The following is a 13,964-nucleotide window of genomic DNA, read 5'->3' on the forward strand; positions in this document are numbered from 1 at the left end:
TACATGTGCTTTTCCACAAAACACCAGTGGTTCACGTAGTGAATCTTACAGTTCTAACTTGCCAACCGTGGTCTGTATGGAATTGTTCAATAAAGGGCCCAAAATTAAGATAACATAGATGGGAGAGGTCTCTATGAATAGGAATTCCTAAGTATTTGATACCCTGTGAGGGCCAGGCAAAGGGAAAGTTGGACTGGATGGAATCCTATATGGATTTATGGAGGGAGACATCGAGGGCCTCAGACTTCGCTGCATTGATTTTAAAATTTTACCATGTAACAAAGTGATCTATTTCAGCCATAACAGCAGGGATGGATATATGTGATTGAGTGATATATACTAGGACATCATCAGCAAATAGAGAGCACTTGTACTCGGTGCCTCCCACCTCAATCCACCTAATATTGGGGTTATGGCGAATTGATGAGAGCAGGTGCTCCGTCACTAGGATGTATAAGAGAGGGGACAGAGGACATCCCTGCCTTGTCCCATTGGTGATTGTGAAAGGTGATGAAAATGTTCTGACGCACCCCCTGGGCCTTGGGACACCCGGAGCCGGACCCTTTTTGGTGGATGCTGGTGGTTGTAGTCTTCGTGGCGGCGATCCGGTTCCGTAGCTCAGGGCGGTCAAACCAGTGGCGGAACTATTTATGTGGTTTTGATGTTTAAATGTCCGACTACGCCACCCGTGGATTGCGGTCAGAGTGAACCGCCGCTACAGGGCAGACCGCTAAGGCTGGTGTTGTGGGTGCAGCAGAGCGTAGCATAACTCCCCACGGGAGGAGTATAGCCTCAGGGCAGTGTATGCGGAGGATGGGGGTGATGGTGCAGGGCAGCAGCAGTAACGACACGGAGTCAGTGATGCAGTTCAGGGCCTTTACTCACAGTTCTTATTATCCAGACCACGTCTGCAGGTAACGGCTGCCCACGTCGTACTGTGCTCACCAGGTGAGGGGCTCAGACAACTCCCAGATAACTTTGGAGCGCTTCACAGGACCCCCTTTGTGTGTCCTTTGTCTGGCCTTTCTTACCAACACTTCTGTCCGGCTGCCTCGGGCCTCCTCTTGGTAAACTTGGCGCCAGTTTCCCTGACCCTATGTGGTGCCTTCCTAGCGGGTGGAGCAAGGGGCTGCGCCACATAAAATGTCAGAGCCTCCGGTTTCTAGCTGAGGGTCGTTTCCTGCCTCCACTAGTTCGGGGACCGGTCTCCCCCTTTGGCCTGACCCCTCCACGCAGGTGGATTCGGGCGTGCGGTGGCGACTCGCCCGTCCGCACCCCTGGGATCCCTTCATTCCTCGTTCCTGGAGCCTTCTCCGCTCCTCTTCCTTCCTTCTCCCTCTTGCAGGCCTGGGCCTCTGTTACTAGGCCCGCCTCCGGAGCAGAGCTCATGCAGAGCCCCTGCTCCCTGCCACTTCTGCTCAGACTTCTCTGCACTGAACTAAGATGGTGCCCACCTTTTATACTCCCTTCTCAATGCACCCAGGAACTGCTTCCTCCCTGCTCCTGCACTGCAGGGTTCCCCTTCCTCAGTGTTCCCTCCCCCCACTCCAGCCAGGGACAGGGACTGTCGTGCCCATCTCAGGGGCATATTGGTCGCCCTGCCCCACGGCAATGTGGTGTAATGCATGCAGGTGTCGGGTCCTGATCCACACTCCATCCTTATCTGAGAGTGAGATATCACACCTCTGGGTGAGGTGCAATACGTCTGTAGCAACCGAGCCCTCGGTGCTACAGTTCCATTTATCTTCAGCCTAGGTGACGTATTGTGATACAGGGCCGTGATTTTGGCTATAAAAGGGTCCCCTAGACCCCTACCCCAAGCTTTTTAAGAGAATCATATATGGCGTGCCAGGAGACTCTATGGAATGCTTTCTCAGCATCCAACGAGAGTATCTACTTACAAATTTTTAACTGCATCTAGCCCAGGAAATACTTTGTGCCTAGTAGCAGTGTCTGCTAGTCAGCGGATTATCCCGGCTGTTAAGCAAGCTACACCACCTGTAGTTTGGACACTTAATTTTTTCAAAGGAAATGCTTCGGGACCACGGGATACTTAGTGAAGAGCATCAGGAGGCACCCCAAGGCATAGGGGCTGGGACTGGCACTAGGATGCCTTGCGGTGGACAGCCGAGCTCGATCCTTATAAAAGCTTTTTAACTGCAGCAGCTTTAGTGGACGCTACTGGAGCTGGAATTACGCGGCTGCTGGCATGAGACTTGCCCTCCAATAGATCCTTGTAAATGGATTTAAAGTGTATTCATTCAAATTAGAGGGACAATTTAAATTAAAAAGCTTAGAGCTGCCTCCACCACAGGGGGGCTCTCTCGACCCACCAGCGGACAGGCACCAGTATTGGGAGAGGGGGACTGGCCGTCAGGGTTCACCGCGGCTCTGGCACAAACCCGGCGACACGGAGGTGGCACGGGCAGGAGCGGACTGGCCGTCTCGGCTTCTCACTTTTTGGATTTTAGAAGGGCATGACATGCCTATATCTGTGTCTCCCCCTCCTTTTACTCCTCCACCTCTTTTCTTTTCGCATGACTATATGTACTTGTCACTTTTCCATGTGTTAGTTGTGTCTTCTGAGCAGTTTGTCAGCTTTTGGACACCTTTGAAGGTGTTTTCTATGTGTTTCTATGTGTTTTTGTTTGCCTGCCATTGGTTTTAACGGTGTTCGAAGGTGTTCGACGAACAGTTCGACGAACAGTTCGGCGAACACACGGGTGTTCGACGAACCGAACCGAACTCGAACACTACGGGGGTGGCTCAACACTACCCGGCACAAGGGCGAGCGCGGCTGGTATGCCCTGCAAGTATATCACGTGGTAAAGAAAGGAGACCTTCCCCTGGAGCCCCAGGCTGAAGACCCGGCTGGGTCAGCCTGCAAAAATCAGGAGTTCCCCCGGAGGGAGCACCCCTGTTAAACTGTTGGTGTTTCAAAAACTGTACATAAGTTACCCGGAAAGGTATAGGAAGTTTTGTTCATTTAGTTACCCGGTAAGGGTATAGAGATATTGGGGTAGAGGACGGTGATCTCCCTAAAAACTTTCCATTGTACATAATTGCGCTTCTTAAAGTGCCCTCTATTTGTTTTATATATACAAAAATGACCTCAGAACAAAAACCCGTTTGGCGTGGCCAAAGACGTGGTCCAACACCTGGATCACCTATGCCTTGCAGCCACGCCCAGGGCCTACGTTGAGAGTTTTCGGACGGGTCCCTCATATTCAAGTTTGCTGGTTTGCACCTTGATGGAGAAAGTGGACACCTGGTTGCAGATCATGCTGTAACCTGTTAACAAATGTTTAGTATGAAGAATGTTTATGAGAAAAATGTTTTATATGCGGAAGATGTGTTTATACAAGTGAAAAGAGTTTTATTGAAAGAGTTCTATAATGTTTTATATATGTGAAGAAAGTTTTATAATATTTTGATAAAAAAAACGTAACCAGTAACGTTCAAGAAAATGTGCCTCCCAAAAAGGGAAGAAAAGATGCTGTGTTTGTGATCTTATATGTGAAAGCATTCTAAAATTTTGTAAGTCTAAAATACCCTATTTTTACTCTGTTCCAGCCCGCGGGGGTGCTGTGTTTTACCAGGGGGGTGTGTGGTGCCCCTGAGGGTTCGGTCGCCACAGGGGTACTGCATCTCAACCAGAGGTGAGGTATCTCACTCTCAGGTAAGGAAGGAGTACAGCTCAGGACCCTAACACCTGCATCCAACACATACCCACAGTGGGGGTAGGGCGAGATTGCTCCTACGGGAGAGCACAGTCCCTGGTCCCTAGCTGGGGGGCAGGAACTATGTAGTGGGTATGGGTGTGTAGGAAGTAGCTTAGGGGAGCACCTGAGAGGGAGGTATAAAAAGGGAAGCCATCTTAGAAAGTGAGTTCAGTTCAGTCAGTCTGAGAGAGAGAGAACAGTCTACAGTGAGAGGAGTGGAGCAGGGCTCTGCAGGAGCACTACTCAGGCAGAGGGCCTGAGGAGAGGCCCAGGACTGGAGAAAGAGGAGAGGGAGCAGGAGGGCTCCAGGAACGGAAGAAGGGACCCCAGGGGTACGTGCAGTGCTGGAGGCCACCCGTATGCCCGAATCTACCGGGAGGTGGAGCGGTCAGGCCACACAAAGGGGACTGGTCCCTCAACTAACAGAGAACTTTATGACTCAACTAGAAACCGGAGGCTGCAGTATTTCAAGTCCTGCAGCCAACAGTCCATATCAGTCTCACCAAGAAGGTAGCTATATAGGACCCAGGGGACGGAACAGACGTCGCCCGACAAGGCCCGCAGGTACCAGATTGGGACACTAGGTATGAGGTGCAGGGAGATGGCCAGAGAGAGGACACAGAAGGGGGTCCTGCTAAGTACTCCACAGATATCTGAGGGTGGACTGAACCCCTCCCTGAGTAAGCGCAGCACGACGAGGGAAGTTACTTTGGCGCCTGTCACTTGGACTGCAATAACCGTGAGTAAAGACCCTGAAGACTGCACTTCCTTGTCTCTGTGTTTCTTGCTGCGCCATCAGCTCCTGCACTACAACGCCCAGCACAACCTACAACATCTACACTGCCCTGGAGCAAAGCTCTACCTGTGGAGAGCCACACCATCCCTGCTGCAGTAACATCAGCTCCAGAGGACCTGCTCCGCAGCGACGGCTCCCTTAGCCGCATACCACAGGTGGCGTCACGAACTTTATAAACTATAATCCCCTGTAAATAAACCCATTTTTATTGACCGCCCTGCGTCACGGACCGGGTCACCGCCACTGTGACATCCCCCAGCATCTACCGGCCCGGCACCGAGTACCCCACGGCCCAGGGGGCGCGTGACACGCATGGTGACTGTCCCAATCTTATGGAGTATCGCGTTCAGGAGTTGTAGGATGTCTGATGACGCAGGATGTCATTTCTCTCTCTGATTTTACCGGTTGCCAGGCAACACAGGATGCTGCTTTGTCTGGCACTAAGCAGTGGTGGAATTATGTTCATTCTGTTGTGCAAGCTAGCAGGGAGTGGCTGTCTGGGGATGATTGGGAGGTACTCAACAACTGATAACTAGGCTGACTATTTAATCCTGCTCCCTGCTGAGTTCTTTGCTGTTTATTGCAGTTCCTATGTGCTGTGGTGGTGAGTGGTGCTAACGTTAGTCTTGCTATCTTTTCAGGGGTTTTCTCATTTTCTCTTCTGGTTTCACTTCCTAGGGTTCTTGCAGAGGTACTCACCTGGTCCTTGATGACAGTGGGCCTGGGAAGGGCTCTGCAAGAGTCCCCCTTCCATTTAATGGGAGCTGAGTGAAGAGTATTCCCGACCCTCAAGGGCTCGCCTAGCTGGGCAGCTTGTGCCAAGTGCATCTGTGGCTGCGCCTTTTTCTGGTTTGGTGCCAATCTTGCTGAGTAGAGATGAGCGTTGTTCTACTCGAACTGTTCGCCAATCTCAAATTCGAGCTGTTTTGGGCGGTGTTCGAGCCATTCGGCGAACACGAACAATTTGATAAAAATTCGGCTGTTCGAGGTTATGTTCGATAACTGTTCGTGCACCAAAATCATAACTGGATTTTTTCTCAGTAATGATGAAAATTAATGTTAATACGCAGTTTGAGTGTACAGCGGGGTGGGGGGAGGGGCAGGGGATGGATCTCTGCAGGAACAATGAAGATCTCCATTTTTTTTTCTCTTTCCCGCATTTGCAGTGGGGAGGTGCAATCTGTCAGCCTATCAGCAGCGCACACACGGAGCAAAGTGCTTTTTTTCACACAAGCAAGGGCATGTGTCATTGGCAGTGTATGTCACATGTCCTTGCCCTATAAGACCAAGCCATTTTCCCCGTCGCCACCATTTTCTCACTGCTGCAGCTGCGTGTTAGACGGCACCGCTGTTGCTGTGTGCGCTATACCTTGTTAATTTCAAGCCAATTTTCGCACAAATATACAGATAGCTTGGGAGTAGGGAATAGTTGTGATTGCAGTCCTTTTAAGGACTAGGTTACAGCATTTCCTACGACTTTTATCAGGGAGGTCTGTGCTCTTAAATAGATAGGTTGTGGGAGTAATGACTAATTGTAATTGGAGTCCTTTTCAGGACTAGGTTACATGAGTTCCTATCAGTTTTTGCCAGGCAGGTCTGTGCCAGTGCTGTGCAAGTTTTTTTCACAGCATTTGGCTGAATCTAGCAAAGCTAATCCTTTTTCGCCTATTGCAGAGTGTGTTAGTCAGTGGAGTAGCCTATCTGTGCTGCAAGATATACCACCTGTGTATAGAATACCAATTTTTTTACTGCACCTAGTGAAGTAAAATCTTTTGGGCATAGCATCATTCTATTAGTCCATCTATACTGACCTCCATCAGGTTGCAAATTAAAACTAATTTTTATCTGCATCTACAGTACCTCTGAAAAAATATTTGGGCTTCTAGCTGTGTGTGGGACTGGTTGTATTAGTCCATCTATACTGACCTCCATCAGGTTGCAAACTGAATATATTTTTTTCTGCATCTACCTCTGAAAAAATATTTGGGCTTCTAGCTGTGTGTGGGTCTTGTTCTATTAATCCATCTATACTGACCTCCATCAGGTTGCAAACTGAATATAATTTTTTTCTGCATCTAGCTCTGAAAAAATATTTGGCCTTCTAGCAGTGTGTCGGACTTTCTCTATTAGTCCATCTATACTGACCTCCATCAGGTTGCAAATTAAAAATAATTTTTATCTGCATCTACAGTACCTCTGAAAAAATATTTGGGCTTCTAGCTGTGTGTGGGACTTGTTGTATTAGTCCATCTATACTGACCTGCATCAGGTTGCAAATTAAAAATAATTTGTATCTGCATCTACAGTACCTCTGAAAAAATATTTGGGCTTCTAGCTGTGTGTGGGACTTGTTGTATTAGTCGATCTATACTGACCTCCATCAGGTTGCAAACTGAATATATTTTTTTCTGCATCTACCTCTGAAAAAATATTTGGGCTTCTAGCTGTGTGTGGGACTTGTTGTATTAGTCCATCTATACTGACCTCCATCAGGTTGCAAATTAAAAATAATTTGTATCTGCATCTACAGTACCTCTGAAAAAATATTTGGGCTTCTAGCTGTGTGTGGGACTTGTTGTATTAGTCCATCTATACTGACCTCCACCAGGTTGCAAATTAAAAATAATTTTTATCTGCATCTACAGTACCTCTGAAAAAATATTTGGGCTTCTAGCTGTGTGTGGGACTTGTTGTATTAGTCCATCTATACTGACCTCCATCAGGTTGCAAACTGAATATATTTTTTTCTGCATCTACCTCTGAAAAAATATTGGGCTTCTAGCTGTGTGTGGGTCTTGTTCTATTAATCCATCTATACTGACCTCCATCAGGTTGCAAACTGAATATAACTTTTTTCTGCATCTAGCTCTGAAAAAATATTTGGCCTTCTAGCAGTGTGTCGGACTTTCTCTATTAGTCCATCTATACTGACCTCCATCAGGTTGCAAATTAAAAATAATTTTTATCTGCATCTACAGTACCTCTGAAAAAATATTTGGGCTTCTAGCTGTGTGTGGGACTTGTTGTATTAATCCATCTATACTGACCTCCATCAGGTTGCAAATTAAAAATAATTTGTATCTGCATCTACAGTACCTCTGAAAAAATATTTGGCCTTCTAGCTGTGTGTGGGACTTGTTGTATTAGTCCATCTATACTGACCTCCATCAGGTTGCAAACTGAATATATTTTTTTCTGCATCTACCTCTGAAAAAATATTTGGGCTTCTAGCTGTATGTGGGACTTCTTGTATTAGTCCATCTATACTGACCTCCATCAGGTTGCAAATTAAAAATAATTTGTACCTGCATCTACAGTACCTCTGAAAAAATATTTGGGCTTCTAGCTGTGTGTGGGACTTGTTGTATTAGTCCATCTATACTGACCTCCATCAGGTTGCAAATTAAAAATAATTTTTATCTGCATCTACAGTACCTCTGAAAAAATATTTGGGCTTCTAGCTGTGTGTGGGACTTGTTGTAATAGTCCATCTATACTGACCTCCATCAGGTTGCAAACTGAATATATTTTTTTCTGCATCTACCTCTGAAAAAATATTGGGCTTCTAGCTGTGTGTGGGTCTTGTTCTATTAATCCATCTATACTGACCTCCATCAGGTTGCAAACTGAATATATTTTTTTCTGCATCTACCTCTGAAAAAATATTTGGGCTTCTAGCTGTGTGTGGGACTTGTTGTATTAGTCCATCTATACTGACCTCCATCAGGTTGCAAATTAAAAATAATTTGTATCTGCATCTACATTACCTCTGAAAAAATATTTGGGCTTCTAGCTGTGTGTGGGACTTGTTGTATTAGTCCATCTATACTGACCTCCATCAGGTTGCAAATTAAAAATAATTTTTATCTGCATCTACAGTACCTCTGAAAAAATATTTGGGCTTCTAGCTATGTGTGGGACTTGTTGTATTAGTCCATCTATACTGACCTCCATCAGGTTGCAAACTGAATATATTTTTTTCTGCATCTAACCCAGCCAATAGTTTTGGCCTAATACCACAGTTTGGCCACTCAGCTCTGCTCAGTTACCATCCATTGTTTTTTTGTGCAAACAACTCCAGAGTTGTGAATTAGTTAACCACCAAAATGAGTGGAAAAAGGCCTGCTGCTGGTGGAAAGGGGAATAGGCGTGTTGGGAAGGGGAAAAAAGGTTGTGTCCGTGGGGTAGGTGTTAAAGCAACAGTAACATCTGCAGAAGAAAGACCATCTTCCAGCCAAACTAAAATGTCTACTTCTTTTAGCGGACAATGTGATAAGATCCCTTTCTTACGGCCACGCCAATCGCTACAAATTCCAGATGAGGCACAAAAACAGCAGGTGCTTCAACGGATATCAAGTGCTCCTTTAAGTGGGCTCTCCTCCACATCAACTTCAACATCACAAATACTCCAGTCCTCAAAGGTGTCACCCAAATCGCGCTTGCTTCCTCACAGCTCCCAAATCTCCAGCTGCCCGTCTGAGTATGAGGTAGAACAGATGGTTGAGTCTGCAGAGCTGTTTACTCATACTATAGCCTGGGAATCAGAGGTCGACTCCAGCGCTTCTGTGAATCCAGACGAGGAAATGATCTGCACTGATGCCCAGAATCTTTATGAGTCGGATCCAGGACCAGACGCAGAAGGTTCTGACCATAATGTAGACCCTCATTCCCAAACTGTAACTCCTGTTGGTGGAGACAATGAGGAAGACGATGATAAGACTCAAATACCTGATTGGAGCGACAACTTTAGTTTTTTGTCAGGGCAGGAACAGGTTGGCTCTGAGGACAACGGGTGTGATAACACACAGGGTGATGATGATGAGGTTGGAGATCCCACTTACTGTCAACCCACAGTCAGCCAAGAGATGAGGTCAGCAGAGGAGGTGGAGGAAGATGCTAGTGACGACGAGGTCAGGTTGCGCCTTCCTGGACAGAGACATAGTACTGGAAGCACGTAAACAACTGCATCCTCAAACACAACTCTGCCTCTCACCACAAGTCGTGGTGGCTCTTCAGGTCGCATGGGTGCTAAGCCTTGCATAGCCTGGGCATTTTTTCAGATCGATAAAGATGACCCAACTCGTGTTATCTGTAACATTTGTCAGCAAAAGCTAAGTAGAGGCCAAAAAATACATAGTTTGAGTACTTCATGCATGAACCGGCACATGGACATGAAGCATAAGTTGCAGTGGGAAGCTCAGTGTGCTACAATGCGGCCTAGCCGGCCGGGCCAACCACCGTCTGCCATATCTTGTGCATCCGCGGCCTCTTCATCCTCTGTGACTGGGGGGACAGCAGTCACACCTGTTTTGGGGCGCAGACCTGCCACCTCTTTACCCGCAACAGCCAGCGTGATTGGCAGGTCATCATTTTCTTTGGAGGTGGTAACAGCAGCTGGTGTTGAGCGCTGTCCGACATTGATAGCACCACCTTTGGATCAAGGCAACCTAACATGTCCGCCTGCATCTTCCTCACAGACCGGCAGTTTGCCGGGGACACCCTTATCAACCCCGTCTAAGCACAATAGCCAGCCCTCGGTCCCTCAGATGTGGACAAGTAAAAGACCATTTCCTCCTAGCCATGAGAAAGCTAAGAGGTTGAATTTCACCATCTGCAAGCTCTTGGCTACAGAAATGCTGCCTTTCCGCCTGGTGGACACAGAGGATTTTCGAGACCTTATGTCCGTCGCAGTGCCCCAGTACCAGATGCCCAGTCGGCACTACTTCTCAAAGAAAGGTGTGCCTGCGCTCCACCAGCATGTCGCACACAACATCACCGCTTCTTTGAGAAACTCTGTGTGTGACAGGGTGCATTTCACCACAGACACTTGGATGAGTAGGCATGGACAGGGGCGTTACATGTCGCTGACTGGGCACTGGGTAACTATGGTGACAGCAGGACAAGGGGCTGCTGTCCAAGTCTTGCCGTCCCCACGAGTTGTGCGTCAATCCTCTTTATGTCATTTTTCCTCCACTGCTTCTGCCTCCTCAACCTCCTCTCGGTCTTCCACCTGCACCCAAAGCCTGTCTGGTCATGCCACAAGCTTTCTAACTGCGCAGAAGGGATCCTGCACACCTCCTTACTATGCTGGCAGTAGGGCTCAACGTCATCAGGCGGTTTTTACATTGAAATGTCTGGGAAATGTGAGTCACACAGCTGAGGAGTTGTGGTCAGCTCTGGAGAACCAATTTCATGAATGGTTGTCTCCACTGGACCTGAAACCAGGGAAGGCCGTGTGCGACAATGCTGCAAACCTGGGTGCGGCCCTTCGCCGGGGCAATGTCACACACGTGCCTTGTATGGCTCACGTGTTGAACCTGGTTGTCCAGCAATTTTTAGCCCACTATCCCAGACTAGATGGCCTTCTGCAGAGGGCACGGTCGCTGTGTGCTCACTTCCGCCGTTCGCATCCCGCAGCTCAGCGACTTACATCTCTGCAGAAGTCGTTGGGCCTGCCACTTCACCGGCTAAAATGCGATGTGCCTACCCGGTGGAATTCAACTCTGCACATGTTGCAGCGACTGTGGCAGCACCGACTAGCCCTGGTGCAATACGTTCTGACCTATAGCCTGGGCCAACGAGATTCAGAGGTGGGGCAAATCACGCTGGAGGAGTGGTCTCAGATCAGGGACCTATGCACCCTTCTGCACAGTTTTGAAATGGCGACGAAGATGTTTAGTGCTGACGATGCCATTATCAGCATGACTATTCCGGTGATTTACATGCTGGAGCACATGTTAAACAGAATTCGGAGTCAGGTGGTGGCACAAGAGGAGGTGGAGGAAGTAGAGGAGGAGGAGTTGTATGCGGAAGGGCTAACATCTGCAAGGTCCAGACGGTCGGCAGCACCAAGGCGGCAGGCATGTGAGGGTGGGGGAGATGGTTTTACCAGGGCGCATGGTAGCAGCCAAACTAGTGAGGAAGGTGCAGGAGCCCAGGAAGAAGTGGAGGACAAACTGATGGAAGACTCATCAGATGAGGGAGACCTTGATCACATTTCTGTTGTGCGAGGTTGGGGGGAGAGGACAGAGGAAGGAAGCATGATTGTTACCTCGCCACCAACACAACAGGGACTTGGTGCTCCTGGATGCGCAACACACATGAGTGCCTTCTTGCTGCACTACCTGCAACATGACCCTCGAATTGTGAGAATTAGAAATAATCCTGACTACTGGGTTGCCACACTGTTAGATCCCCGGTACAAAAGTAAATTTGCAGAAATTATTCCTGCCATAGAAAGGGATGCACGCATGCAGGAGCATCAGCAGAGACTGTTGCAGAATCTTACATGTGCTTTTCCACAAAATACCAGTGGTGCACGTAGTGAATCTCACAGTTCCAACTTGCCAACCGTGGGACCGTCAAGTGTTCAGCACTCAAACCGTAACAGAACCACAGTATCTGGTGGTAACATCAATTTTGCGGAATCATTTCACCACTTTTTTAGCCCATCCTTTGCAAGGCCACAGGAGACAAGAAGTCTGACACATAGTCAACGCCTAGAGACGATGGTACAGGAGTATCTCCAAGTAAACATTGAAGCCACGACTGTGTCACTGGACCCTTGCTCTTTTTGGGCTTCCAATCTGGATAAATGGCCGGAGCTAGCCACTTACGCCTTGGAGATCTTGTCATGCCCCGCAGCCAGCGTTCTGTCTGAACGTGTGTTCAGCGCTGCTGGTGGTGTGCTGACAAATAAGCACACGCGGCTCTCCACTGATAATGTAGACAGACTCACGTTCATAAAGATGAACAAATCATGGATCCGAAACGACTTTTCTACCCCTGTGTCATCCTGGGGAGAGTAAAAGCTTGATGATTGTTTAAAATCACCCTACCAACCGTTTTAAGCTTTCAAATTACTAATCATGTTTATCTGTATCTTGACTGGAAAATAATTTGGGCTTTGTAGCAGTGTGCAGCACTGATCCTATTAGGCCATCTATAATAAGCTCCACCAGATTTAAAATTAAAAATAATTTTTAGCTGCATCTAGCCCGGAAAATAATTTTGGGGCTCCGAGATGCGCAAGACACATAAGTGCCTTCTTGCTGCACTACCTGCAGCATGACCCTCATATTGTCAGAATTCGAAGTAATCATGACTACTGGGTTGCCACACTCTTAGATCCCCCAAACTTTTCGATCAACCTTTTCATTTTAATAAAGACCAAAAAAATGGTCATTTTTGAAATTATAAGCATTAGCAGGTTGTTAGAAACTGAAATCAAACAGTTTTCAACTCAAAACTTTATTCTAGGTGATGTTACATTTTCACATAGGACCCCTTGTTCGAAAGAAGCTTCTGAACTCTCTCGTCCATTGAATTTGTCAGGTTTTGGATGGTTTCTGCTTCAATTGTTTTGCATGAGGACAGAATACCCTCCCAGAGCTGTTGCTTAGATGTGAACTGCCTCCCGCCATCATAGACACTCCTTTTAATGATGCTCCAAAGGTTCTGAATGGGGTAGAGGTCAGGGGAGCATGGGGGTCACACCATAAGTTTGTCCCCTTTTATGCCCATATCAGCCAGAGATGCAGATGTTTTATGTGCAGCATGAGATGGTGCATTATCATGCAGAAAAATGATCTTGCTGTGAAATACACGGTTCTTCTTCTTGAACCATGGCAGGAAGTGCTGTTTGAGAAAATCCACATACATTATGGAGTTCATCTTTAGCGCCTTCAGGGATCCTAAAGGGGCCGACAATCTCTCTTCCCATGATTCCAGTCCAAAACATTACTCCACCTCCTCCTTGTTGGCGCTGTAGCCGTGTTTGCGTGGGGTGTCCATCAACCAGCCATCCTCCACTCCATCCATCTGGACCATCGAGCGCTGCACGGCACTCATCCGTGAACAAAACAGTTTTGAAATCAGTCTTCATGTAATGTTTGGCCCACTGGAGCCGTTTCTGCTTGTGTGAAGTGGATAGAGGAGGTCGACAGGATGGCGTATGCACAGCTGCAAACCTCTGAAGGACCCTGCATCTTGTTGTTTGGGGGACGTTGGAGGCACAAGCAGCTTCAAAAACTTGTCTGCTGCTATGACAAGGCTTTTTTGCCGCTGCTCTTTCAACCTGACGTAATTGCCTGTAGGAAAGAGTCCTCAATTTGCCCTTATCAGCACGCACACGTGTGTACTGTGAATCAGCTACATACTTCTTGATTGCCAAGACACTTCATCCTGATCATCGCACAATGTTGATTGTAGTCATGCCTTGACCTAAACACTCCACAATTTGTTGCTTCTCAGCAGCCGACACATCCTTTTTCTTTCCCATTTTGGCAGAAAATGTAGGCTGCTGAATAATGTGAGAGAGCCTTCTTAAGTAGTCTTGCCTTTCATTGGACACACCTGACAAACTAATTAGCACAGGTGTCTGCAATTGCTTACAGTGATATAAAGAGCCCTGACACACATCACCATCAATGAGTTTAACTGACAAA

This window comes from Phyllobates terribilis, unplaced genomic scaffold (genome assembly GCF_046119375.1).
Source record: "Phyllobates terribilis strain yellow unplaced genomic scaffold, ASM4611937v1 Scaffold_12__6_contigs__length_324123572, whole genome shotgun sequence".
In the NCBI taxonomy this organism is placed as follows: Eukaryota; Metazoa; Chordata; class Amphibia; order Anura; family Dendrobatidae; genus Phyllobates; species Phyllobates terribilis.